The sequence below is a fragment of the Lygodium microphyllum genome, chromosome 12, assembly GCF_053477565.2.
Source record: "Lygodium microphyllum isolate KBCC chromosome 12, Lygodium_microphyllum_v1.1.10, whole genome shotgun sequence".
NCBI lineage: Eukaryota > Viridiplantae > Streptophyta > Polypodiopsida > Schizaeales > Lygodiaceae > Lygodium > Lygodium microphyllum.
This window is the reverse complement of record NC_141146.1, coordinates 52925281-52953115: the sequence shown is the minus strand read 5'-3', so window position 1 is coordinate 52953115 and position 27835 is coordinate 52925281.

The following is a 27835-nucleotide window of genomic DNA, read 5'->3' as shown; positions in this document are numbered from 1 at the left end:
ACATTAAACTTTTCCCGTGGTACATTAAAGCCCTTTCCCATGGTATATTTAACCCAAGTCCCTTAAAGTTCACCTTACTCTAGGAATTAAAACCCTTTTTCTCCCTTAGCATCCCTCGAAAGCCACCTTAGCCCATTCCCTTTGACCACAAAAACCCTTAATCCCCGTGCCTAAATCCATAAGTCCCATCTTGTGTTTGAAGCCTCATGTTTTACCCCTCATATTTCTTTTTTTAATGCAACCCTAAGCCCTTACCCCCGTGTACCCTTTTTTTTTCACACCTTTTCCCCGTGCTATAATTCCTTGTGTTACCCTTCAAATTTTCCCCCTAGGTTTGAGAACCCTAAATCCTTTCATTCCCATGCCAAAAAATCTCTCAAGGTGCGTATGTTGCAAAGCCACACTCATGGACAACTTTTTTTTGCCGTGTATATACCCTATAGGGCCTTTTTAGGCTTTATAAACCTTTCCCTCTCCGAAGAAGCCAAGAACTTAAAGGTCTTATTATGCCTTCTCGTGATCAATCATTTAAACGGCTCCTTGCCTCAAAAGAGAGACGGTGGAAATCCAGAAGAAAGAGTAAAAGCTGTCTTCACGTTCGAACTACATTGCTGCCTAAGAAAGTCCAAGGAGTAGCTGCGGGAGGGTCATCTCCCGGTATCCATGTGGATATCTCACCCCAAAACCAGGTTTTTCCTTCTTGGTTTTATATCGGTTTTAAGCCAATCATGCAAAGATGAATTGTTAGGGAAAAGATATATTTTTCCGAGTTATTTACGATGAAGGAGTTTAGTTTAATTGAACAAATGATATTGTATAGAACATAGTTTCCTTCGAATAGCATCATGCATCAAAACGAATTACGAGCAAGATTATCTACTTTCTATAATAGTATATTTTGGTTAAATCTTAAAGGTATAAAAAACTGCATCTTACACCATTAAACCCTATTCTTTTTTTTTAAGCAATGTAGAAGATGAAATTCATTAAAGGTTTCTTACGTTGCTGAATTCTAGGAAGTTATCATTGCTAATTGCATATCTTAGCAAGGAAAAGATTGTTATTTGGCATGAGTTTCGTTTGCAAGGAAAAAGGAAGATTAATTGAATTTACCTAACCTCAAAGCATTAAAGTTTAGGACCGAAAAATCAACTGTCATAAAGATAACAAATCGTGTCGAGGTGATCTCAATATTACCTTCTAAAAGATAACCGAATTAATGTAAACTTAGAAGTACCTATGCTGTGAAATATGCATTGGGAATGATTTAAAGACCAAATAAATGTTTATACTTTAAACACTTGACTACCTTCCCTGATTGTAGGATCAATAAATTCGTAAAGGTAAAAGAACTAGGGTTTGTCCCTGAGGTTCTTAAAAAGAGACCCTAAGACCCACAAACGTCAGCTTAAGGAAACTAAAATAGACTATTTCATCATAGGACGTGTGCACAAGTACGAAGTCATATAGTCTTGGGGTTGATTCACAAGAAGAAATGGTAAATATCCTCAACAGGGATGGTAGATCCTTACGCAAGTTATCTTGCAAAAGGATGTATTCTTGGATATCCTTCTAAATAAGGAAAGTTAAAAACCGAAAACTAAAGTATCCAATGAACTTTAGGGTTGACCAAGTTGGGTTAATAAGGTATGCCCTAACCCGGAATATAAAGGATCTTGCCAAGTTGCAAGACACCTTGGAACGAGTGCTGATGCATTCGAAAGGAAATAATCATTCCTTAACAGTTTGCCAAACAACAAGGTCGATTAATGGAAATGTTTGTGCTTGCTAGAGATTTTAGAGCACTGTTTGGTTTATGAATTACAAATTAAATGAATATCTATACTTCAGGTTGAAGGCCTGAAGGGAGAGGCAGTTTCAGTTACCCCCGACTGCCTACCTCTGACCCTAACCAAAGGGGTTGTTGACCACGCCTGGAATATGGACCAAACCTGCCGTAAGAGTCTCTTCGTTGAGCTCTACTTGGAGCAGGAGGACACTTGGGTGCCAGGGGGGCTCTAGCCATAAATCCCTCGCCTTCAAGGTCCTGCACAAGAGGCTAACGTGACTCGGGATTGGATCTCGAGGCCCGCATACTAGTTTACGGGCGGAAGCTTGGAATAGTGATCCCTGTGGATTACTGGATAGCCTTCGGGCGGATTATGGACAAGCCTATGGGTGAAACTCCTTGTATTTCGAAGATAAAAATGATGATATGTTAATAAATAACTTGTTTGATATTGTTTTTCTATGTCACGTGATAAGATTACGTAAAGGAACCAATGCTTAACCGATTAATTAAAGAAGCTGATTGTTACATGTCAAATTAATGTGTTAGATAATTACATAACTAAAACAAACCGAGGAAAGTGCGGAGGATGGACCATAGGTCCGTCCTACGGTTGGGTGGTCCCAGTTAGCTGGGAACTTTTCTCAAAATCTCGAAGAACAGCGGAATGATCGTCAAAGAAAATGAATAACGAAAGTGATAACCTATAGTTATGTCTTAACCGATTTACACTGTTTTAGGGGAACGGAATGGGACTATGCCTTATGGCAGAGAGGTTGAGCTTTGCATCCCTCTCGTTTCCCATTCTCCTTGAACCAAGTGCAGCGTAAATCCGCTTCGGATCTGGCGTTTCTGCGTAAAGTAGTACGCTTGGGTCCGACGCTAGTTGATGTTAGATAATGACATCAGGATCACCCTAATTCCGGTTGATACTAAGTGGGAACGGCCAGGATAATTCTGTTACATGGCAGACGCGGAAAGACCTAGATCACAAATCCAGTAACATTCCATGGGAGTGTCGAGTGGAGCTTTCTAGACATCCTTTCCGATGGACTGCTAAGACATGTCCTGGATGACTCTAGTGGAAACGTTACAGTAATCAAGTACTTAGTTTTACCATCCTACATACTCAAAGGAAAATTTCAACATGAGTAATAGGGTGAGTTGTAGCATTCCCTATCTCCATATAGCATGGAAACTCTAGACTACACATCTCTCTAAAAACTACTCTCCATGAAAAGCCATGTGGTTAGAGGAACCTGAGTCTACATACCATACATCATTCTTTGATAAACCATGATCAATCCTAGTATTCATAAAGTGTTGCATAACAAATAACTATTCACTTTTGTCATCATTATTTCTGTTGCTAGATGCATAATTTCCTTGTGTTTTTCCCTTTCTAATTTCAACCTTCTTTCTAAAGCAAATCCTAGAAATGTGGCCTTTCTTACCACAATGCCAACACTCCCTACTATCACCAAAATTATGTTGCATATTATAATTTTCAACTTGGCCTCTTTGACTCCCCCTTCCTTGGGACTATCCTCCTCTATTTTGCTGTGTATCATAACTTTAATCACAACTACCACCTTGGCCTCTACCACGACCTCTATCTCTACTAATAGTGTAAAACAACTATTCAGATTTCTTCTTGCTTTGAAAAGAAGAGGAATCCAAGCCAAGGTTGTTCTCCTCAAGTATCAGCATAGAAATCAAGTCTACAAAAATAGGGATATTATTCCTTGTATTCATTGATAACATAGAGCTTTGATATTCATCTCCAAGTCCATTTAAGTATGCACACACAATATCATCATCATAAACTACCACAATGATAGATCCAAGAGCTTTAACAATACTCTTGTTCTTCAAGGCATAATCATTAATAAACATGTTCTTTGTTTTCACTTGGTTTAGCTGACTTGATCTACAGCTTTCTAGCCTTTGAGTTTACTTCAAACAACCTTGCCAGATTCCTCCATGCAATAGTGGGGGTATCAAATTCCTACAAATAGTCCATCATGCTATTTGTGATACTAAAAGATAGCCAATATATAATTTTACTCTATGTCTACTCCCTCCCAATCTTCCTTAGCCTTTACTTGTTCTGGAGTAGTATTTCATATAGGAACTTTAGGTGTTATTGCCATGTTACCTTCAATGTAAATCTAAATAGCTTTGTCCTTTAAGAAGTTTATCATCCTGAACTTCCATGTAGAATAATTGTTCTTATTAAGCTTCTCACTTGACAATCTAGTTGAAGTTATTAGACATTCTACCAAAATAAACAAATTGTAAAAAATTGCAATCTACAAAGCAAGCTGATACTAGGTATACCACAACTAAATATGCACATTTTTCATTGATTACACAACAATAACCACAATCTGTAATTTTTGTATAGATATCTTTTGTCTTTGCAATCCAATAAACACCTAAAACCTTATAGATTTGAAATTTGTTGCCTTTATGACTATAAAGGACTGATACAGCCAAAATTGTGGTATACCTAAAAATTACTATTGAAACCACTTGTAGATCCAAAGCGGAGGTTAATATGACCTCAAATACCAAAAATCACAACAAGATAGCCCTAAAGAATTATTTTGCACTATATATATTTCTCTTCTTGCTCACTAAGTTTCATTGCAATCACAGACTACAACCTTGCCAACCTCAAGAGCCTCATGTGTCTATAACCCAAGGCAAATCAAGCAAGGTGGAAGAGCTTCTTAGATGTTGCTTGCTTGCTTACTTTCATGCTCCAATGCCTTTACCTCATCCTTCAATTAAGATGTATGGGATAGATGTTTAGCTTCTATATATATTCTAATGGATAGATTTTTAGCTTGGGGAATGCTTTTCAATCGTGAAAGAGGAAGAATACAAGCTTGAAATAGCTTGAAGAAGTAGAAGAAGTAGTTGAAGAAGACTTGAAGTGACGACTACAATGACAATGACAGTAGTGAGCTCTCAAGTGATTGATCTTTGGGCATGGACCAAGGAAAACGATTTTTAATGTTTTACCTAAATACCCATTGAATGAAAGGGTACCACCCCCACAACAAAATGGGAGGCACTTGAGGGTACCCCTATCACTAGAACTTTAAGATCCAGTGAGTCTAATGAGGGTTCCATAACAAAGAAAGTCTATCAAGTGTGTTTGAATGAGCTGATAGGGGCCAAAGATTAGATATGAAATGCTGATGTAATAGAGTGGGATCTTGGGACTCCTAATAATCCCTATCCAATCAAACTTGGTACTATATTATATGATGATGAGTGTGAAACTATGTATTGCTCCTACAACAGTTTAGGGATATATTTGTATGGAGTTATGATGAATTAAAGGGGATTCCCCCTACTATTATTGTGCACACCATCCCATTGAAAGAAGGTAGTAAGCCAATAAGGTTAAATGAATGCATTTTCAGCTAAGGGAGCCTCTATTTGAAAAATTGATGCATTTAAGGAAGGCAGGTCTAATCTTTCCTATTGAACACACCAAATGGTGCTCATCGATTGTGATAAGGAAGAATAAAAACAATCAAATCTATTTATGTATATATTTTAAGGAGTTGAATAAAAAATAGTAAAGAACTACTATTCTCTACCATTTATTGACCAAATTTAAGATTAGTTAGCAGGGCGAGAAATATAATCCTTCATGGATTGCTTTGCAAACTATAATCAGATGGCCATAGCTAAGAATGATAAGTTGAAAACGATGTTCATTATAGTCTTTAGTACCTTTGCATACCATGTCATGACTTTTGGTCTATGCAATGTGCCTGGGTCTTGGCAAAGAACGACTAACAAGACGTTTGTCAATATCTCTCCTAAAGAGCTTCAGGTTTTTATAAATGATTTGGGGGTGGCTACTACAATTCGTGATAAAAAACTCATCATTCTACGTAAGTGCTTTGAGCATTGTCATGAGTACTATATAGCCTTAAATCCTTGGAAGTGTGTATTCAGGGTTTCTTATGACTTATTGTTGAGTCATGTTATGATTGTGGTTGGCATTGCCACTAATCTTGAGAATGTAGTAGTAATTGTGACCATGATCCCACCCAACAATCCTAGGGAGATTCATAGCTTTGTTTCATCTGCGAGCTATTATCATCAGTTCATTAATGCACTGGTCAAGTGCTCATTACCTTTGATGAATCTCTTAGTGTACAACCATGTTTTCAAATGGACTAAACCATGTGTAGTGGCATTTGAGGATGTTAGGATGGAATTATCTAAAATTCTAGTGTTAAAAGCTCCAAAAAAGGGGTGAGGTTTTCTATAGCTTTATATTTGCAACAAGGTGTAGTATCAATTATTTCCTATCCCAAATTTGGGAGGTGCAGCTTTATCATCCGATCACTTTTGCAAGCTGAAAATCAGGAATTTTGGAGATTTATTGTAATTATTTAGAAAAAGTGTGTTTGGCTATGGTGTTCGCCACCAAGAAGTTTAAACATTACACTCTTTATGTGAAGGTGGTGTTTTTCGCCAAGGCTGAGGGTCTACGCACTTATTGTTAAACAAGCTTCAACCCTCTAATCGCCTAGCCAAGTGATTAATCTCTTTGTAGGAGTTTGACTATGAGATTCATAGTAAGCCATCAAAATTGCATGGGATTGTTGAATGCTTAGTAGATTTTGGTGAGCCTAAGGAAGAGTGGATTGATATTAGTGACTGCAAGGATCTATGCAAGATTGATGTAGCCTTTATCCCGTCATGACATGAGTCTATTACACATTATCTATCTACCCACAGGAAACCCCATGGAAACTCTTTCTAAATCTAAGAAGAGGAAGATTAAACAATAAGCACTTTGTTTTTCCACTATAACTGGTGTCTTATACAAAAGGGGAGTGGATGAGGTATATCATCATTGTGTGATGGTGTGCATGATGAGGTGCCATTCATTTTAGAGGGATGCCATGACTCAGCATGTGGGGTCATTTTGCTAGATGGCTTACTACATAACAAAATTTACATGTTGTCTATTGATGGTCGATATTTTTTCAGTATACATTTGCATATCTTAAGTGTTGTGATATCTCTCATAGACATAATGCCAAGAAAAATCGTAAGAGGCTGCTAAATCCCATTCTTGTGACTTCGCATTTCTAGTCTCTCCCTTTCTAGTTTCCATTTCTAGTCTCTCCCTTTCTTGCTCTTGCTCTCCCGCCATAGCTCTCGAGTCCAACGTTCGATCCGTCGCTCCATTTCAACTGGTATCAGAGATTTGCTTTTCGACTCTTGATCTTGGTTCGTGGCATTCTCAGCATCCCATCGATTCCCTACTTGCATTGGGTCTCCTTCCTGGCAGCCATATCCGACTCTCCTGCGAGCTCCCGTCACTCCCCGGCTTCCCGAGCACCTTCCTGGCATTGTTGGGCACCTTCAGGGCATTACATCAGAGGTATTTGATCATTTTCTTCAGGGTTTACTTTAGTTCTCAGGTCTCATAGGCTATAAACAAGATTGGGACAGTCACCATAGAAGCTCCCTTGCTTCATATCTCACTTGCCTTTGAACAAGACTTGCTAGAGCTTGTTTGAGGCGTTCCTTGGCTTTAACTGGGCCCCTCCGAAGCTTGGCCACCATATTTTGCAGCCCCAGGATCAGCATTTACAGTTGACGGAATCACGCAGTCCTCCCATATGTGTCTTCAACATTGACAGTCACAACAGCAGCTCTCCCCCTCCATTGACACTTGGAAACGCTCCATTTCGGGCATATGAACATGCTTTGATGCTTGGTTTTGATGGTTGATGTGTTGGCATAGCATTTGGACTAATTTAACACTGTTTTGGGACTGTCATAATAGTCCACATGTAGTTTATGACAGTGTTACACTGACATTTGATGCTACAGCTTGTTTGGCATTATCATTTGATGCCCGGTTGGTCCCGTTTGATGCCCGGATGTTAGGGGAATGTATGCCTATTGTTTGGCAACCATTTGGAGCTGATTTTGGTCCTTAAATTCTGAATTTTGAACAGTAAATCACTGTTGTACACAGCTAGGCTGAAGTCATTTTACTCATGTATACTTATGCCTATGCTTTTCGGGCTATGTTTTGGGCATATATAGTGATGTATTGACACTTGGGGCTCGACATAGAGCTTGGTTTTGATTCAGGATCATTTGAGCTTGAGATCGCTTTGCAAAGCATTTGGATGCTCCGTCTTGGATGTACTTATGGCATGTATGTTGCTTATGTGTGACCGATCTTGACATGCTTAGCCTATGCCATTACTACATGCTAGTTACATTGTTTGGAGCCTATTTCTACTGGAGCTTGGTCTTGGCTTGACCTTGGATTCTCAGAGCTTACTTGCGCTATTTATTGGCTTGCCAGAGTTTTATCTTGGGATGTACTTGATGTCTTATATGCTTATGGATGCTATATAGAGATGCTCTACTGCCTACATGTTCGGGATGTACTATTGATGTATTGTCTTGGACTTATGTCATTGGCACTGTGTCTTGCCTTGGCTTGATCTCTTGAGCTCATACATATGGATTTTGTTCCAGTGGGAGCATTCTTGAATGCTTATCAGACATTGAGCAGGTGGTACTTTTATGCATTGAGCCGTTACATGCTATTGAGCAGTTACAGACACTTAAGACTTCGGGACTTCTTACCTTTTGGGATGATACATCATATTTCTTGGTTCACTGTATGCTTATGAGCTAAGTCTCAGTTTTGGATCCATATCTTTGTGAAGTGACACCTACTTGTGTCAAGTTTTGGTAGTGGCAGGAACACTTTGCCCCATTGCCTGGGGGGTGTGCATACTCACTGGTAGATGTCTGTATGACATACTTGGGTGTTGGATTCATGCTTATCGACCATCATATGCTTATGCTATGCCCGCATGATGCCGGATTTGGTCTTGGCAGTATCTGATTGCCTTGGGATCCGATTTTGGCACTGTTAGCTCTCTTTTACTGAAATCTAAAATTTATTATAGCAAGCATATATCTATGGACTGACATGGATTTTTCATGCTGAAACACTCTGAAATGATGTACTTTCACTAGTACTTGGTGTGCAGCAGCTTTGTTCCACTTTCTTTGCCATTTTTCCTCGATTTTGGTAAATTTTTGGTCATTTTCTGCAGTAAACAGCAAGCATTTTTAAACTGTCTGCAGTCTTCCAGTCTGCATTATGGCAATTCCGTCCACTGATCATGCTATTTTCAACATCACTAAGCTTGATGGTACGAATTAATCTTATTGGAAGAGCTAGATTTGGCAAGTGTTGGTGCAGAAATCGCAGATCAAACCTTTGAGGTTGAGCGGGCATCCGCGTGCAACTATGCCAGATGAGGAATGGCTTGAGCTTGATGAGTTATGCAAGTTCACTATTGTATTATCTCTCATAGAACAGGTTCATTACAATGTATTTGAGGAAGAACAGAGTGCATGGCAATTGTGAGATAAAATCAAGAATCTCTATGACAAGAAAAGTCCAACGAGTCAGATGTATTGGCTAAAGCAGCTTATGGATCTGCGCATGAAGGAGAATGTAACTATGTCTGCTCACTTGAGCCAGTTCCATGCTATACTCAAGAACTTGACTTCACAGGACATCACTTTTACAGAGGATGTCACTCCTCTTTTCTTACTTGGTACTCTTAATGAGTCATGGGATGTATTCCGCACTGCATTATGTGCCTCTACTGCTACCTTAAAATTATATGATGTTGAGAGTGCTCCTCTGCAGGAAGAGGTTAACCATAAGAATTTGGATGCCTCTCTGTGTTGCATGCTATGACAGTTAGAGGCAGGAATGATGGATATGGAAAGCATAGTAGTGACAATGGCCGTGGATGGGTTTCTTAGAAATCTTGGTCCAAGTCTCGTGGGAAGTCACGTAGCAAATCCCGTGGCAGGAATGCAGATGTTACTTGTCACCATTGTGGGAAAAATGGCCATATTAGGCCACAATGCCATGAACTGTGCAATGAAAGGCACAAAGATAAGGGGAAAGACAAAGTGCAGGATAAGTCTTTTGATTGCAACATAGTGCCTGCAAAGTCTAGTGTTACATTTTAAGAGATCAATGTTATGTAGCCTGAGGATGTTGATGATGATTATATCCTTGCAACTTCTTCTAGTGCTTCGCAGATGACAGAGATTCACTCTATGTATACACAGTGTTGATGATGATTATATCCTTGCAACTTCTTCTAGTGCTTTGCAGATGACAGAGATTCACTCTATGTATGCACAGTGTTGGCTCTTGGACTCAGGTGCATCCTTTCATGTGACACCTTGCCGAGAGTGGTTTCATTCATACCGTACTATTTTGGGTTCTATGCGCTTGGGTGATGACAACTCTCTTGATATTGTGGGCATTGGTGATGTTAGGTTGTAGTTTCCTTCTAGCATTAGTTTTGTTATGCAGGATGTACGTCATTTACCTGCTTGGACACGCAGTCACATGTCAGCTGGACAGCTTGATGACGTAGGATATCATGTATGTTTTGGAGACTCTACATGGAAGATCACTCGTGGCAGACTTGTGATTGCGAGAGGTGCCAAGGCTGGCAGTCTCTACCCCTTGATTGTATCAGCTTCTTCCCTCGATCATGTTTTGTCTGTGGGTTCTATCCCACTTGTATCTCTTTGACATGCCCGTTTGGGCCATATGTCTTTGAAGGAAATGAAAATGCTTTCTGGTTTGTAGTACTTACCACCCCTTGATTATGCATGTTTTGATTCATGTGAGCATTGTCTTTATGGCAGGCAGACTAGGTCTACGCCTAAGAAGTTTGGTAGGCCATGCATGAGGGAGCCCTTGGCATTGGTACATTCGGATGTCTGTGGGCCCATGCCTTGTCAATCTATGGGTAGTGCAAAGTATTTTGTTATGTTCATAGATGATTTTTCACGGAAAGTTTGGGCTTATCCCATTAAGCTAAAATATGATGTCTTGGCTACATTTTAGAGATGGCTTGCATTGGTTGAGAACCAGTCTGGGTATAGGCTAAAATGCCTAAGGACAGATGATGGGGGTGAGTATGTCTCACGTGCTTTTAAGCAGTTATGTGATGAGAGGGATATTAAGCATCAGTTGACCGCCCCCTACACCCCCCCCAGAATGGTTTGGCTGAGCGGATGAATAGAACCATCCAAGAGCATGTATGCAGTATGCTTAGCCATGCAGGCCTACCACAGAGATTTTGGGCTGAGGCAATTAGTACAGTTGTGCATGTCATAAATAGATCACCCTCTAGTGGTTTGGATTTCTAGGTTGCAGAGGAGGTATGGATTGGAAAACCTCCCTCTTATGCGCATCTCTATGTCTTTGGATGTGAGGCATTTTGCCATGTGCCCAAGGACAAGAGAAGTAAGCTGGATCCCAAGAGTGTCAAATGCATTTTCCTTGGTTATGGGGATGGAGGCGAGATGGGTTACCATCTCTAGGATCCGCAGGCGCAGAAAGTCATCCACATTCATGATGTAGTCTTCCATGAAGACAAAATGCATAGGCAGCCTAAGAGAGTTATTGAGATCCGCAAGGTCATATTTCAGGAGGAGCCGAGAGCTCTCACACAACCAGTTGGACAGCCTACAGCTGTAGCAGATGCTCATGGTCAGGGTGTTGGATAGGAAGCTGGGCAGGAAACATAGCTTGCCGTGAGACGGTCTACTAGAGACAGAAGTCCACCTGATAGATTTCAGCCCTCGATGCATTATGTCGTGGTTATAGATGTAGGAGATCCTTTCACCTATGATGAGGCTATGTGCAGGGGTGACAGTCACTCCTGTGAGAGGGCTATGCAGTCTAAGATAGAATCCCTGCATAAGACTTGCATGATGAGATTTATATGGAGCAGCCTAAGGGCTTTGCAGAACTTGGCAGGCACTACCTAGTGTACAAATTGAAGAAAAGTCTTTATGGCTTGAAACAGGCACCTAGGGAGTGGTATCATAAGTTTGATGCCTTTATGCAGTCACAAGGCTACAGCCGGAGTGCTATGGATCCGTGTCTTTACACCAAGAAAGCCCGTGATGGTTCTTTATTGATTTTGGTACTCTATGTGGATGATATGCTAATAGCAGGGAAAGCTCATGATGAGCTAGATGCTCTTAAGGCTCAGCTCAAGAAGAGCTTTGAGATGAAAGATCTGGGATATGCCACTCACATACTTGGTATGTGCATTAGACGCGACAAGCATTAGGGACTCCTCTACATGTCACAGAGGGAGTACATGCATAAAGTCCTTGAGCGCTTCCGCATGTAGGACGTAAAGCCTATTGGCTATCCATTTCCTTCTTATGTGAAGGTATCACAGGCTGATTGTCCGCAGACAAATGAGCAGAGGGCCAAGATGGCCAAGATTCCCTATGCATCCACAGTGGGCAGTCTTATGTATGCCATGATAGCCATTCGTCTAGATATTGCCTTTGCAGTTGGTGTTGTGGCATGCTATATGGCTACACATGGCAAGAAGCATTGGGATGCCGTGAAGGGTATCATGAGGTACCCAAAGGGCACTACTGTAGATATGTGCATATGCTATGGTAGCCAGGATACACGAATCGTGGGGTACACTAGCTCTGATTATGCAGGACATGTAGATAGTAAGAAGTCCATTTTCGGCTATGTATTCACCTATGTTGGAGGTACTGTTTCTTGGATGTCCAGGGTGCAGAAATGCACGACCCTTTCTACTACAGAGGCCAAGTATGTTGCAGCCACTAAGTCTTGCAAGGAGGCCATTTGGTTGGGTCGTTTAGTTGCTGACCTTGGTATTGATGCTATCCCTACACTGCATTCGGATTCTATGAGTGCTATTCAGTTAGCCGAGAATCCGGTCTTCCATGCGAAGATGAAACACATTGAGGTGAGTTATCACTTCATATGTGGGGTCGTTGAGGATAAGTCTGTTGATCTTGTCAAGATCTCGACTGACCAAAATCCTGCACATTTGCTCACGAAAAGCCTCTCTACAGAGTGCTTTTCCTTCCTCAAGAGGTTGATGGGCATGGGATGAGATGACATCTTTTCTCATCTTGTTGTACATGTGTACATGTTGTACTATCTTTTTTCTTTTTCTTTTCACTCCTCACTGGGGCAAATTTTCCTTTAAGTGGGAGGTTGTTAGGGGTAAAGGTGCCTCTGCCTAGCCGCCCGTGTATTACTACACTGACAGTCACCACCACTGCACACTGTAGGTGGCGGCAGGCGCCCGTCACCATCACTTTATTATTTATTCTTTTAGTGAAAATTTGAATACGGGAAGGTCCGGTCACACATTGTGACTGTTGGAGTTCCCATTTCTAGTCTCTCCCTTTCTTGCTCTTGTTCTCCTGCCATAGCTCTCGAGTCCAACCTTCGATCCGTCGCTCCCTTTCACTATTTTCACATAACACGGCTAATTTATATTTACAATTATTTGAGCACAATGAGTCATACACATTGCATTTGCATTTAAGTATGGTATCAAAAGGAAAACTCTTGGATGCATAACACTTGTATACCTAGTTTTGACCAACACTGAGGGTGTGAGGTTCCTTTGTTGTAGAGTAGCGCAATGATCTTTGGGGAGAAGTTATGTGAGATTAAATATTCTTGAGTTGTTATATTTATCATGAGAGGATTTTGTCATGTTTATTCTTTATGTTTGAGACGGCACATCCTTGCCAGCAATTAGCATGTCATCAACATACAAAATCAAGATAATTCGGCAGCCATCTGTTGCCTTCTTGGTGTACAAACAGTGATCCACTTGACTTTTATGAAAGCCTTGGGACTGCATGAATGCATCAAACTTATGATACCATTCTCTTGGTGCTTGTTTCAGCCCATACAAGCTCTTTTTGAGTTTACATACCATCTTTTCTTTCCCTTAGAAGAGCTGTAGAAGCTATAGCAATTATCTAGGGAGTGCTCTATTTGTCTATATAATGAGGTGTTAGTCACCTATATATGGGATACTCCCTCTGCTTGGAGTCAGGATGGGCAATACATTAGACTATAGTTTGAAACTGATGTCTGCAAATGCATTCATCATATAAATCATGTTGTAGCATCCAGATACTCCTCAACCAAAGTGGGGGATCTTTGCTGTATGTAAGAGCCCAACTACTAGAGCCTTAAAGCTAGTGTCAAGCCCAGACATTCAACAATATATTTTGGATTGAATCTTGGTTACATTCGGTGTTTGATCTCTATGTTGTGAATATGTATCCCTTTGCAACCCACTGAATGTCAAAAGTGATATCATTATCTATTTGTGTCAGTTTTGAGTATGCTCGCCATCATTCCTATGGTGGTTGTGCTTAGACACCAATTACACATAGTGACCACAATTACTATTCCTTTGTATCCTAGGTCGATTACATACATGTTCACATGGTCTGCTCAAGGAAATTTTGACCACACATGGCAATTGTGGTTTTGACAACACCAAACAATACCATCTTCTGAAGTTGTACTTGATGCACATAAAGCTTCTCAAAAATTTTGAAAGTGACATTTTCATTCCACTCCTCTGATTGGGAATGACCCTAAACTTTCTCTTCTTCTGTCCATTATGTCGTTGAACCTAATAAGACATTTTCTAGCTTCATTCAACCAAATAGATATTCTATAAATAGTCACAACTCCAACTTTACTTCCAATTCCAATGGCGCACCAACTTAGCATATCCCTCCCAAATTTCTCTAGATCTTCCAATGAATATTTGAATGCTTTTATTCGATCATTTGATGTGGCATACACACTTAACTACCCTAGTCAGGTCAATGAAGCCTGTAAGATCCTTGTATTCAAATCCTCAATGCCAAAAAAGGCTATAACGTGGCTAGTGGTGGTAGATTATGGCTATCCATCATGGAATGAAGCACTAAATGCCTTATCTATTGGGTTCAAACTAGACTAACCGGTGTCAAAGGGGTTTTAGTCAAAAGGTTGTATCCACGGAGGATCAAAGAGAGAAGGAAGTAGAGAATAAGAGATAGAAGAGAAGAAAAATAATAGACAAGAGGTACACCAATAATATGCACCAAACATTAGCTTCTTCTCTGTTGCTCAAACTGCAAATTTGATGGTTCATTTGGCTCTGAAAGGGGGGGTAAAACCCCAAGACACTTGGTCAGAATACTTTTAGATCACTCCTTCTTCTCCCAGTTCGAAGTGTTGTTTGTTGCTTGTCAACTGCAATCACATGCCACATGATTTTGGAAGCCCTTATTTTTTTAAGAGATCTCCCAAACTAGCTAAAAAGCCCGTTGCTTTTTGCATGACATTCTATTCTAGAAGTTTTCTACACCTTTTTTGGATATTTACAAGAAATGACACCCAAAATATCAAAAATATGCTAAAATTATCTAAAAATCTTGCATTTTTGAACCATCCATACTATGGACATTGATAATAATGATGACTAATATGGCATTGACTCTCTAGATTAATAAGAAAGCCAGATGATGATGCCCTCCAAGGTTTTTCACATTGTATCCATATAGTGGCACGACATCCACCCCCTCTAAACCTGCGCATCCTCTGGTGTGTGCCACCGATGCACCACTTGGGTCAAACACCCATAGCATCAACTTGTTTCTCATCATGCACATAAGAAGGTGTCCCCTAGATTGTCCATCAAAATACTCAACATTTTTACAACTCTTGAGCCATACCTAGTATCCCCTCTAAGGTCATAAAGCCTTGGGTGCACATCATACACTAGAGGCTATTGAATCTCCATGTACATGCTATCAATGCATTCATCAATAAATAATAGCAACATGCCTACTCTTTCAAAGTCTAGAACATAGAAATCTGCTTATATTGACAATTGTGTACCACATCAAACATAAACTAACCCTCACTTGCATCCAACATATGTTGACCATTATCAAAAATAGTGAAGCAATCTATATCTTGAAGCATCTTTGAATTGCCTACCAAGGCCTTTGACAAAGTATCCAAAACACTTTTCAATTGTGGAGTATTACAGCTAACATCCTCAAAAGGCATATCCTCGAGCTTATAAACTATTTCAGAAATGATAATTGTATCCTACAAATCATGTGCATCCAACACTTCATCAATCTCCCTCTAAGTCCCTGCATCAAGTATAACATGAGCTTTGTAAACCTTTTTAGATGCAATAAGAAAATCTATACATGCAATGGCTGAATCTTCCACTACATGATCTTCCAAGGCATTTGTGGCTATCACAATATTAGGTTGTAGCTTATATCTTGGCTCCTTGCCCTTCTTTTTGCCCTCTTGCTTACTATCTTGTTTTTGCTCCTAGCCAACCTCTTACATAACATGCTCGTGAGGTGACTGATTTGCAATTTTAGGAGGATCCACACTTCTTTTTGTCACTCTCTTAGATATCCCTGCATTATCTTCATCTCTCTTCTGTTTCTCTTTCACAAGTATATCTGTGTTTTGCACTTTTGCTAAATATGCAGCCACTAAATATGCATCTATCGGTGATTCCCAACTAATTATGTCATGAATGTCTTGCCATGTATGAGACATTTCACTATCGATAACTTTCCTCTTTTCAGTTGCATGCAAATCATGTGTCCATATTGTAGCCTTTGGATGGCTAGGCATTCTATCCAACTATAGACTAAAAGTAAAAGCATGTACAATTGCATAAGCATTTCGAACAACCAAGTCTTCCAACAAATTTTACGTACCTCCCTTTCCAAAATTCAAACCAAGAGGAAATCTCATTTCTTGTGCATGGATCTTGCCATCTTTACAAAAGATGAGTTGTCATTCTAAGGCCTCCAAATGATAAGCAACACAATCCTTTCTTTCATGCTGTAAACTATCACACCACATACATCATTTTCCTAGTTTAGGGGCTACTGCCCATCCCCTTTCCTCTTGTCCTTTCTCATCCAATTCGCGACATTTAATTGAAGATCTTGCATGCCTTTAACCAATTCATCTAATACATCTTCCCTAACAGTGGAAATAGTAGGTGCAGCCATAAGGTTAGCCACAAAAGTGGATGGCTTACTAGATACATCAATTGTTTTGCCCGTAATAATGGGCAAGCTAGATACATTCAATCTTTCTCTTCTTCTATGCTTTTTCATCAGTGTAGTAACAGCTTCCTTAGCATGCCTCCACTCTATTTTAAGCCATGTCTTTGTAGTGTTATCCTCTAATAAATCATCAAGCTTCTCTTGAAGATCAAGATTTTTCGCTTGTAGAAACAATTCAATCTTTTAACTTGCAAGAGCTTGCTATTCTACAAGATCTAACTACTCAAACCGACTTTCAAATTCTCTTAATAACTCTATAGCCACAAGGCCCTTATTGGGTTGTAGAACCCACTCGTGGAAAGTCTTGTGGGTAATCAATCTGGTGTCTTCAATGTAAAAATATTTCCTGAGTGTCTTCTTGAAAGCTACCCAGTCAGCATCCTACATGTATAATTCAGTAACTCTTCGAGCTTTCAATTCATGTACAATGAATCATAAAATACTGGATCCATGCAAGTTGAGCCACCCTAAAGAACTCCATCTTTTTAGCATAGATATGCAAATATGCATATACATTCCTACCATTAAACAAATTCATGTCACGCTCTATTGCCAATAGAGCATTTATCTCACAACAATTTATGTTTGAGTAGAAGCTTGCATCACTTGTCGTTGTTGTATCTGCATAAGCATGTTCATATTATGCACTAACCATTGCAAAATATCACTAGAAACTGTGCTTGAAGGTTCTCCCATCCCGTCTTTCCTTCCGATGACCTTTCATGCCGAGGTCACCAATGTTGAAGGGGTTTTAATCGAAAGGTCATATCCATCGAGGATCAGAGAGAGAAGCAAGTAGAGAATAGGAGATAGAAGAGAAGAAAAATAATAGACTAGAGGAACACAATATAAAGACAAAGCTCAATGAATCGAAGCATTATGTATTGATAGAACTTGAGAAGATAAACAAAATCCTTGTCTGGCACTACTCGGAAGCAATCTCCAAGCATTAGATCTCCTAGAACTCCTTAGTGGACCAAAAATGTGCACCAAACATTAGCTTCTTCTCTGCTGCTCAAACCTCAAATTTGATGGTTGTGTTGGCTCCAAAATGGGGATAAAACCATACGACCCCTACAAGACGCCTAGTCAAAATTCTTCTAGATCACTCCTTCTTCTTCTCCCAGTTCAAAGTGTTGTTTGCTACCTGTCAACTGCTCTATGATTGTGTCTTGCGCGATTTTGAAAGCCCTTCTTTTTTTATAAGATCTCCCAAACTGGTTGAAAAGCCCCTTGCTTTTTGCATGTCACTCTATTCTAGAAGTTTTCTACACCTTTTTTGGATACTTACAAGAGATAATATCCAAAATATCAAAAATAGGCTAAAATTATCCAAAAATCCTACATTTTTGAACCATCCATACTATGGACACTGACACTAATGACTAATATGACATTAACTCTCTAGATTCATAAGAAAGTTGGATGATGATGCCCTCCAAGGGTTTTCACATTGTATCCATGTAGTGGCATGACACCTAATGTGTAGAAAAACTTGAAAAACTCTACTACCTGAAGCAAGTTTACATATTAGTCCAAGCGTACATCGCCAAGTTCATAATACTAAATAGTCACATTGATTCTCTTCTAAAAGATGAAATGTTGAATACTCTCTATGTTCAAGGTTTCAATAGACATATTCGAAAAGCATTCACTTTTGATGATCTATCTGGTAATAGCATTGACCCATTTTATAAGAAACCTCTCAAGTTAGAGCAATTTTTGTTAGAAGAGGAGTCATGAAAATGGAAGAAATCTAGCAAGTTTGCCACAAAACATCCAAATGATGACAACAATGAATCAACTTTTGATTTTTATTTGGAAGCGGAATCTAGTAGTATACAAAATCTGATTCTAAAGAGGAGAAAGAAAAAAAAAACACAAGAGTAAGAAGAAAACAACAAGAAACACTAAGAAGAATGAGGTCAAAAACCTCTATTGCACAAAGTGCAATAGTCCTAAGCATGTTCATGTAAAATGTTACCTAAACCAAAGATGGTATAACATTTGCAACATAGCCAAGTACAACACTGAGTATTGCCAATACAATAGCATGTACCAGATGGCCCATCTCAAAGGATAGAAATATACTAAAGCAAATGCTTTGGGCCAATGGACCAGCCTCTCAACCAATCCGATTCCTTCCTCGACCATGGTGTATACCAATCAGGACTATCCACAACCTTGATAATGACTATGGTGGTCGTGATAGAGGTGGAAGAGACTGAGGGAATTTCTGGCCCTTTTCTAAACATTACTTCTTTTGTATGCAAGAAGGGCAATGGCGATCTCAGTTTCCAAATGCCCAAGCATATGATGCACAAAAAAGACAAGGACAAGGCCCTGGTGTATATGCCTACTGCCAATATAGTGGAGATCCGAACCAGAGGTGCATGTGATTACCCAGTCTGGCAAAACCTACAAGGATGCCACTTTGCGACCCATAGGCCCTTTGTAGGCTGAATAAGAGAAAGTCCACCACCAAGTGGTAAGATGGACCACAATAGTAGTAGCCATGAAACATTTGGCCATAAGCTTTAATCCGAAGGTGCAACCTAAAAATTGGCGTGGTCAACTTAAAGCAGTTGCAATCTATCCAGTATATCCTACCCACTCACGGAATGCAGTAGCTTACAAAGACTCATTCCTAACCAGCATTAAAAAACCCAAACCCCAACTTGATTATAAATCTAGAGCCTGCAAAGTTTAAACCACAACTAGACTTGGCACAATGAATAACATATTTGGCACAAGGAAAAAACAAGCAAGTTGTGCAAGAAGATCTACAACCAAGTGGAGAGAAGAATCAAGATAGTGGCCCTAGAATTTAAAAAGGGAAGCAACTAGAAGCTCATCTTGACAAGCAAAAAAGTGCAAATCTAGATGCCAACTCCAAAAAAGCTCATAAGAAGAATCTAGAAGATCATCCCAAATAGAGGAAGAGTTAATCCTTGGATGCTAACCTCAGAGGCAGTGGAAGTTAATAGAAGGAGATTAAATCCATAGCAATGAAAGGGGACATGTCACGCACTTCAATTGTTCTGGACTCATTTGAGGCATCAATCGGATGGGGACCTATCAATATTACTATTCCACTAGATGATATATTAATCTATTCTTGACTTTCAAAGACCATCCCTTGAAAATGATTCAACCCAAGTGCTCGATATTGCCTTGGTATTGTTTGAACCAGAAGTAGTGGCCATGATAACCCATGCTTTAAAGAACTCAATTCAAAAGATTGGCCTATCTCAGAATGTTCCCTGCTTGATCCAACCATTCCAGTTATTCCTATTTGATGCAAGGACTAGATCATCTAGAATGTCTTACTCAACAATGAAACATGAGTAAGTATAATCTCATTGTGGCAACTTGCCAACAACTAGGATTGAAGGCTTGGGAACCAAACCCCTTCCTAGTGAGGATGGCCAATCAAAAATACGTATGATCTTTGGGCATTATTGTTGAGAGAGCCAAGCTCATCATCAGTATTCTATCCCCAACATGACAGCTGTCTAGTCTAGCAATCACTAGTAGGTGTGTGTGTGTGTATGTGTGTGAGCTCTAATAAGTCGAGCTAGTAGACTAGTTAATCATGGCTGAGCCATATAACCTAAGTTATCTCATTAGTGTTGAGTGAGACTAGGATTTACAAAATTCAGATTATGTGTAAAGAGGTGATGATTCATGCCACCTACTCTTACACATTGAAAAGGTTCCCTTGTCCTTGCATGATGATCAAACAAATAGTCAATTAGATATATTACATGTGCCCTCAATCACAAAGAATTTAGTGTATGTTGGCCAAATGGTAGACCAAGGGTTGCATGTTCGATTTAATGCAAAAGGTGTTTTGTAGAAGACTTTAATGATAAGTGTAAGTTGGTCACAAAAGAAAGTAGAGTTGGTCACATGTTCACTTTAGATGTTGGAATTCCTATAATGAATGATGCCATGGATGCTAAAGACAAAGAAGTAGTTGTAGATATTGAAATATGGCACAAATGTATTGGACATTCAAATGTGAAAAGGTCGAAATTAATGCAATCCAAAGGATTTGTTACATGGTTGCTTACTTTTAGAGTTGTAGAATTTCACAAAGTGTGTCAAGCATGTCAATTTGGTAAGCAATAAGCAAGACAATATTTTTTGCATGAGAGAGATATGAGAGCAAAAATATACTTGATGTTATGCATATAGATGTTTGGGGGCCTACAAAAAATGTATCTCTTGGTGGTAGCAAATAGTTTTTCACCTTTACTAATGATTGTTTAAGGAAGCCGGGGGTATATTTCATGAAGGAAAAGGGTGATCTATTTGAGCACTTTAAAACTTTCAAGGCTGCTATTGAAACATAAATAGGCTTGAAAGTTAAGTGCTTGAGATCAGATGGAGGGGGAGAGTACCTCTCTAATGAGCTTAGTGGCTTCTTGAGGTCTCATGGGATAACGAGACAATTTACTTGCAAGTATACCCCACAACAAAATGGGGTTGCAGAAAGAAAAAATAGACATATTATAGAAGTTACACAAGCATTGATTGGCTAAAAAGAATATGCCAAAATATTTTTGGACTAAAGCTATTTATACTATGGTCTATGTTATGAATAGAACTCCCATAGTTGTTGTAATTCATGAGATGACCGCCGCAGAATACTTTACAGGCAAGAAGCCTGATGTGTCACACTTGAAATTATTTGGTTGTATTGCATATGTTCATGTGCCAAATGAGTTGCAAAAGAAGGTTGATCCAAAGGCTAAAAAATGTATTTTTATTGGATACTCTTTAGAGCATGTTAACCCCAAGTTGAGATGGTGAAAAAATGGAGGAAAAAGCAAAAGGAAGATGGAAAAAGAGCAAAGACATGTAGGCGGCCTCTAAAGATGAACCGGGGAAAAAATCGCAACCTTAAATGAAAAAGCGCCTCAAAAAAATCGGAAAACTCTTGTAAAAGAGCGCCAGGCTCCCTCCTGTGCCAATTGTAAAATATTAGATGGGTGTAGGCTAGAGGCACAAGGCTAGAAGAGGGAAATGGAAAAAGGACCTTGCCACAATGGCCAGTCATGTAAAAAAGGGATGGGTGCACATGGGATTTTAGGGTTTGTATATATAAAGTTCAAAATGTGAATAAGAGATCATTCTTTGGTGTGTGGCAACAAGAGTCTTCTTCTTCTTCTCCCCTTCTCACCTTCTTGCTTGTGTGTGCTCTTGAGAGAGGGAGTCTGAGAGTGTGAAGGAGTGAGGGAGTGAGTGTGTGAGAGTGAGGGATCAAGAGGGTGAAGCTCTTCACCATCTCCTCTTCTCTTCCCTTCTCTCTTCTTGCACGCACAGCTATGGAGGATGGAGCTTGGAGGTGGAGGAGGCTTGAGGATGCTTGAGCTAGCATCTAGGATCGTGGAGCTACCGCGTGTTTGAGAGAGGAGGCAACTCATATCGGCACTAAGGTAAGCTCACTGCACTCGTAAGATCGATGGCGCGTCGGCTAGGTGAGAGATAGCCATTAGAGCTCGCTTGGAATGCTTGAAACAATAAGTGGTCCATGGATCTTGGAGGTTGAGCGAAAGCTCCCACATTTTGGTTCCATTTTGCTGGGACCAATGGATTCAAGCTTGAGCACTTGCGCGCCTCATATTGAGCATCGAAGTAAGGGATTCATCCCCGAAACGGAGCTTGAGATAGGTAGGAAATTTGGGTGTTTTTGATATTCAAAACAAGTAAGTATTTTGGATTATTTTGTTTGTTTGATGATTAGGAAACATGGAGAAATCATTTCAGTATTTTGCTTTTGATTCTTGTTGCATTTAGAGTAGGATAGGATTAGGAAATCGCACCGGATAAGGGTAGGGTTTACTGCTACAAAACAGGGCAAAACAGGGCAAAAATCATGCAAAAATGGCAAAAAGCTCACTTGTGATGCCTAAGATCGGCAAGTGAGTGATTGGGGGCATCAACACCATACTCGGGAAGGGGTACAAGAGCCAAGAGGCCAAGGGACGACTCATTTGCAACCATTTCAGTGAGAGTGAGAGAGAGAGAGAGAGAGAGAGAGAGAGAGAGAGAGAGAGAGAGAGAGGCTATTGCCCGATTTGATTCGATTGCACAAACCGTGCCACCATCGAACTCCACCTACGTCTCCATTCCTTCCATGTGCAGCTTTTGAAATTATCCAAAAGCCTTGGAAGCTTCCAAGGTTGGGCTTCCTAAGCCCCCTTCCTCATTAAACCCACAAATCCTTCTTTCGAGCTCCCTCCTAGCCCTGCTTCATGTGCTCTTGCATATAACCCCCCCATACACGAGGTTTCCTCCTAAGGGCTCTTTTAAGCCCCTTCCCCCCCCCACAAAAGGATTTCCTATATCGTAAAGGGTCCCCTACATCCTTTTCCTCCCCTTTTCCTATGGGCCTTCAAAAGGCCTTCCAAAAAGGTTTGATAAATCCCCCTCCCCGGGTTTTAAAACCCTTCTCGTGGGTTTTCCCCACCCCCCGCAATCCAAAGCCCTTAAATCCTTTCTTGTGGCCCTTTCCCAAAGCCCCTATCACCGTTCTTATACCCCCTGCCCTCCGGGATTTTTCCACCCAATTCTTTGCGAATTCCACCTAATACCCTTACCGTAAGGTTTCCCACAAGTCCTCAAAGCCTTCTTGTGGATTTTTCCCTCCCCTAGCCGGTTTTAAGGCCTTCTAAAGCCAATTCACAAAGGGAGTTCACGTAAGAAGGAGACATACAAGATCGTAACTCTGCCCCAAGGCGAAAAGGCTGAATTGGAAATGGCTCCTAAGAAGGCCCAAGGCGCAACTGTAGGAGAATCGTCTCCTAGCATCCACATGGACATCTCACCACAAGTCCAGGTTTTCCTTCCTAAATTTTATTTTATGTTGTTATCGTGCATGGATAATTTTTGGAGATAGAATGCATTTTTCGTCTTAAATACTTTGGTTAATTTTGAAAGAATTAGCTCAGGAGACAGAAGAGTTTGGCCATTAGTATTTTTAATAAAACAAACACAACAAAGTGAGCAAAAGATTGATATGCGTCTCTAGCAAGTAGTTTTTGTGCATTTCAATGAACTGAACTTAGATTAATGTCCATATTTACAAAACTGAATTAAGATAGTGCACTCCGTTTAGGCATGGAAGTATAAATTGCATGTCACCATATTAGGACATATCTTATTCGCAATGAGTCATTATGGAAAGTGCTAATAATCCATAGGAAATTGCAAAGCATGAAATGATTCTTAAGTTGCATAACTCTAGTCAATTGGTATAAATATCGTTTTTCAAATGCATATTTATTGGTAAAAGGCTACTTGTTTTAGCATGAATATTGTTTATAAGTTATAGGATGATTAATTGGAATTAGGCTATAACCTAACCTATGCTTGATCTTAAATCGAAAAGTTAGGGTTTGAAAATCAACTTATGCATAGATAATAAGTCATGTGGTTATGGAAATGATAGCGTAATTATCTTCAAAAATAGACAGGTTAAATTGGCATAAACCTTAACACCTGAAATCGCGGAGTACTCATTTTGAAAAGGGTTAACTCAATGCAACGTATCCCAAGGAATTGACTAGGGTTAGCACGGTAAATACATTTACCTAGTCGCATGTATTGCTAAAACTGAAACTCCTATACCCTAAATACTTTCCCACATTCACGGAATGTAGGGACAGCAAGACATACTCGCAAGAAAAGGTCTAGGGTTTATCCCTAAGGGTCTTTCGCTAAAAAGATGAAACTCGAAACCCTAGGACCAACAATCTCGGCCTAATGCAATCAAGAACGGGTTGTTATATCTAATCATGACACTTGATTAGAAGACACCGTTGATGGGTAGAATAGTTCCATAGTTTGATGCGACACTTGTGCAACAAGTGCAGAGTCTCATGATCTTGTGATTGGATCACAAGGGAATGGCCACTTCCTCAGAATGAGGTTGGCAGATTCTTACACAAGTTATCTTGCAAGAGGATGAATAGTCATCTTAATATAGTATCTTTCTAGGGTAGAGATAATTGCTTGGAAGCAAAGGACAAGCCAATAAATTGGAATAACATATGAAGTTAAGGTATTAATGAAGTTGGGTTAATAGGGTACGCCCTAACCCAGGATATAGGGGATCTTGCCAAACTGCAATTGATCCCAGATCGAGTGCTGGACGCATTCGGAAAGAAGGATTCACTCCTGAGCACTTGGCCAAAAATAACAACCAATGGAATTATTTGTGCTTGTAAACAATTTTAAGAGCAATGTTTTGCTTTGTTTGATCAAAGAATTAAAGGATAAATGGATATCTAATGCTTCAAGTTGAAGGCCTGAAGGGAGAGGCAGCTTTAGTTACCCCCGACTGCCTACCTGACCATAACCAAGGGGGTTATTGACTGCACCGGGAAGGTGGACCGAACCCACTGCGAGAGGTCTCTCCGTTAAGCACTACTTGGAGCAGGAGGACGCTTGGGTGCCAGGGGGGCTCTGGCCATAAATCCCTCGCCTTTCGGGCCCTGCACAAGAGGCTAACGTGACTCAGGATTGGATCTCGAGGCCCGCATACTAGTCTACAGGCAGAATCTTGGATTAGTAATCCTTGTGGATTGTTGGATAGCCTTCGGGCAGATTGTGGATAAGCCTACGGATTGGACTTTATGTATTTTAAAGATAAATATGATAACCTATTAAAAAGGAACTTGTTTGACATTGCTTTTCTATGTCAAGTGCTATGATTACGTGAAGGAACCAGTGCCTAACGGGCTAATTAAGGAAGCTGATTGATACATGTCCAACTAAATGTATTAGGTAATTAAATAACTAAAACAACTTGAGGAAAGTGCGGTGGATGTGGCCATAGGTCCATCCTACAGATGGGTGGTCCCGGTTGGCCGGGAACTTTTCTCAAATCACGATGGACAGCCAGAAGATCATCAAAGAACAAGAACAACAAGAGCGTTGACCTAGAGTTATAACTGATCCTGATTTATGTTGTTTTAGGGGAACAGAATGGGACTATGCCTTATGGTAGAGAGGTTGAGCTTGGCATCCCTCTCGTTTTCCATTCTCCTTGAACTAAGTGCAGTGTGAATCCGCTTCGGACTTGGCGTTTCTGCGTGAAGTAGTTCGCTTGGGTTCGATGCTAGTTGCCATTAGGAAACGACCAATAAGGAAAACCCTATTTCAAATTGGTCCTAAGTGGGAACGTCCGGAATACTTCTGCTATGTGGTAGACGTGGAAAGTCCTAGATCGCAAACCTGTAACATTCCATGGGAGTGCCGGGCGGAGCTTTCCAGACATCCTTTCCGATGGACTGCCAAGATGTGTCCTGAAGATAATAGGTGGACACGTTACATTAATAGAGATGGATGCTTTGTTGAAGAATATGGTAATAGTTGCAGCTTGATTGCTAGATACCATAGAGATGGCAAAATGTTTACTCTTGATGTGTCAATTCCAGATTTGAAAGCCACCATGTTTGCACATGATGGTGGTGCTATACGGGATGTTGAGATATGGCATAAGCCGATTGGCCATGTGAATGTACAAAAATTGACATCTATGCAACAGAAGGAGATTGTGCTTGGACTGTCTAAGTTCAACTATCATGAATTTTGTTAACCCCAAGTCAAGAAGGCAAAAAAAAGAATGAAAAAGTGGAAAAAGGATGGAAAAATAGCAAACACACAGGCGGCCTCTAAAGCTAAGCTAGGGCCAAAAGTGTAATTTTAAATGAAAGGTGCCTCAAAAAATCCAAAAACTCATGTAAAAGAGTGCTAGGCTCCCTCGTGTGCCAATTGTAAAGTATTAGATGGGTGTAGACTAGAGGCATAAGGCTAGAAGAGGAAATAGAGAAAGGACCTTGCCACAATGGCCGGTCATGTAAAAACGGGATGGGTGCCCATGGGATTTTAGGGCTTGTATATAAAGTTCAAAAGTGAATGGAATCTCATTCTTCGGTGTGTGGCTAACAAGAGTTCTCTTCTTCTTCTCTTCTTCTCTTCTCCTTGCTTATGTGTGCTCTTGAGAGAGGGAGTGTGAGAGTGTGAGAGAGTGAGTGTGTGGGAGTGAGGGATCAAAAGGGTGAAGCTCTTCACCATCTCCTCTTCTCTTCTCTTTTCTCGCACACGCGGCTATGGTGGATGGAACTTGGAGGTGGAGGAGGCTTGAGGATACTTGAGCTAGCATCTAGGATCGTAGAGCTATCGGTGTGTGCGAGAGAGGAGGCAACTCTTATTGGCATCAAGGTAAGCTCATTACACTCGTAGGATCGACAGCGCATCGGCTAGGTGAGAGATAGCCATTAGAGCTCGCTTGGAACGCTTGAAACAATAAGTGGTCCGTGGGTCTTAGCGGCTGAGCAAAATCTCCCACATTTTGGTTCCGTTGCCGGGACCAATGAATTCAAGCTTGAGTGCTTGCGCATCTCATATCGAGCATCGAAGTAAGGGATTCATCCCCGAAATGGAGCTTGAGATAAGTAGGAAGCTTGGGTGTTTTGATATTTCGAAACAAGTAAGTATTTTGGGTTAGTTAGTTAGTTTGATGATTGGAAAACATAGAGAAATCATTTCAGTTTATTGCTTTTGATTCTTGTTGCATTTAGCGTAAGATAGGATTAGAAAATTGAATCAGGAAAGGGTAGGGTTTACCATTACAAAACAGGGCAAAATATGGCATAAATCATGCAAAAAATGGCAAAAATCTTACTTGGGATGCTTAATGTCGGAAACTGAGTGATTGGAAGCGTCAAAACCTTACCCGGGAAGGGGTTTAAGAGCCAAGAGGCCAAGGGAGAGCTCATTTGCAACCTTTGCACAGAGAGAGAGAGAGAGAGAGCCCACAAAGATTCGATTCGATCTTGTCATTGGAGAGCCTACCGCTCACCTCAGGCATACCAATCACTTCTCTTGGCACCCTAGTTAGGATCTAGAAGTTTGTGCTTGGAGTGATTGTTTAAAGCGTGAGATTTGATCGAAATCATCGCCACACTACATTTATCGCGCCACATTCGG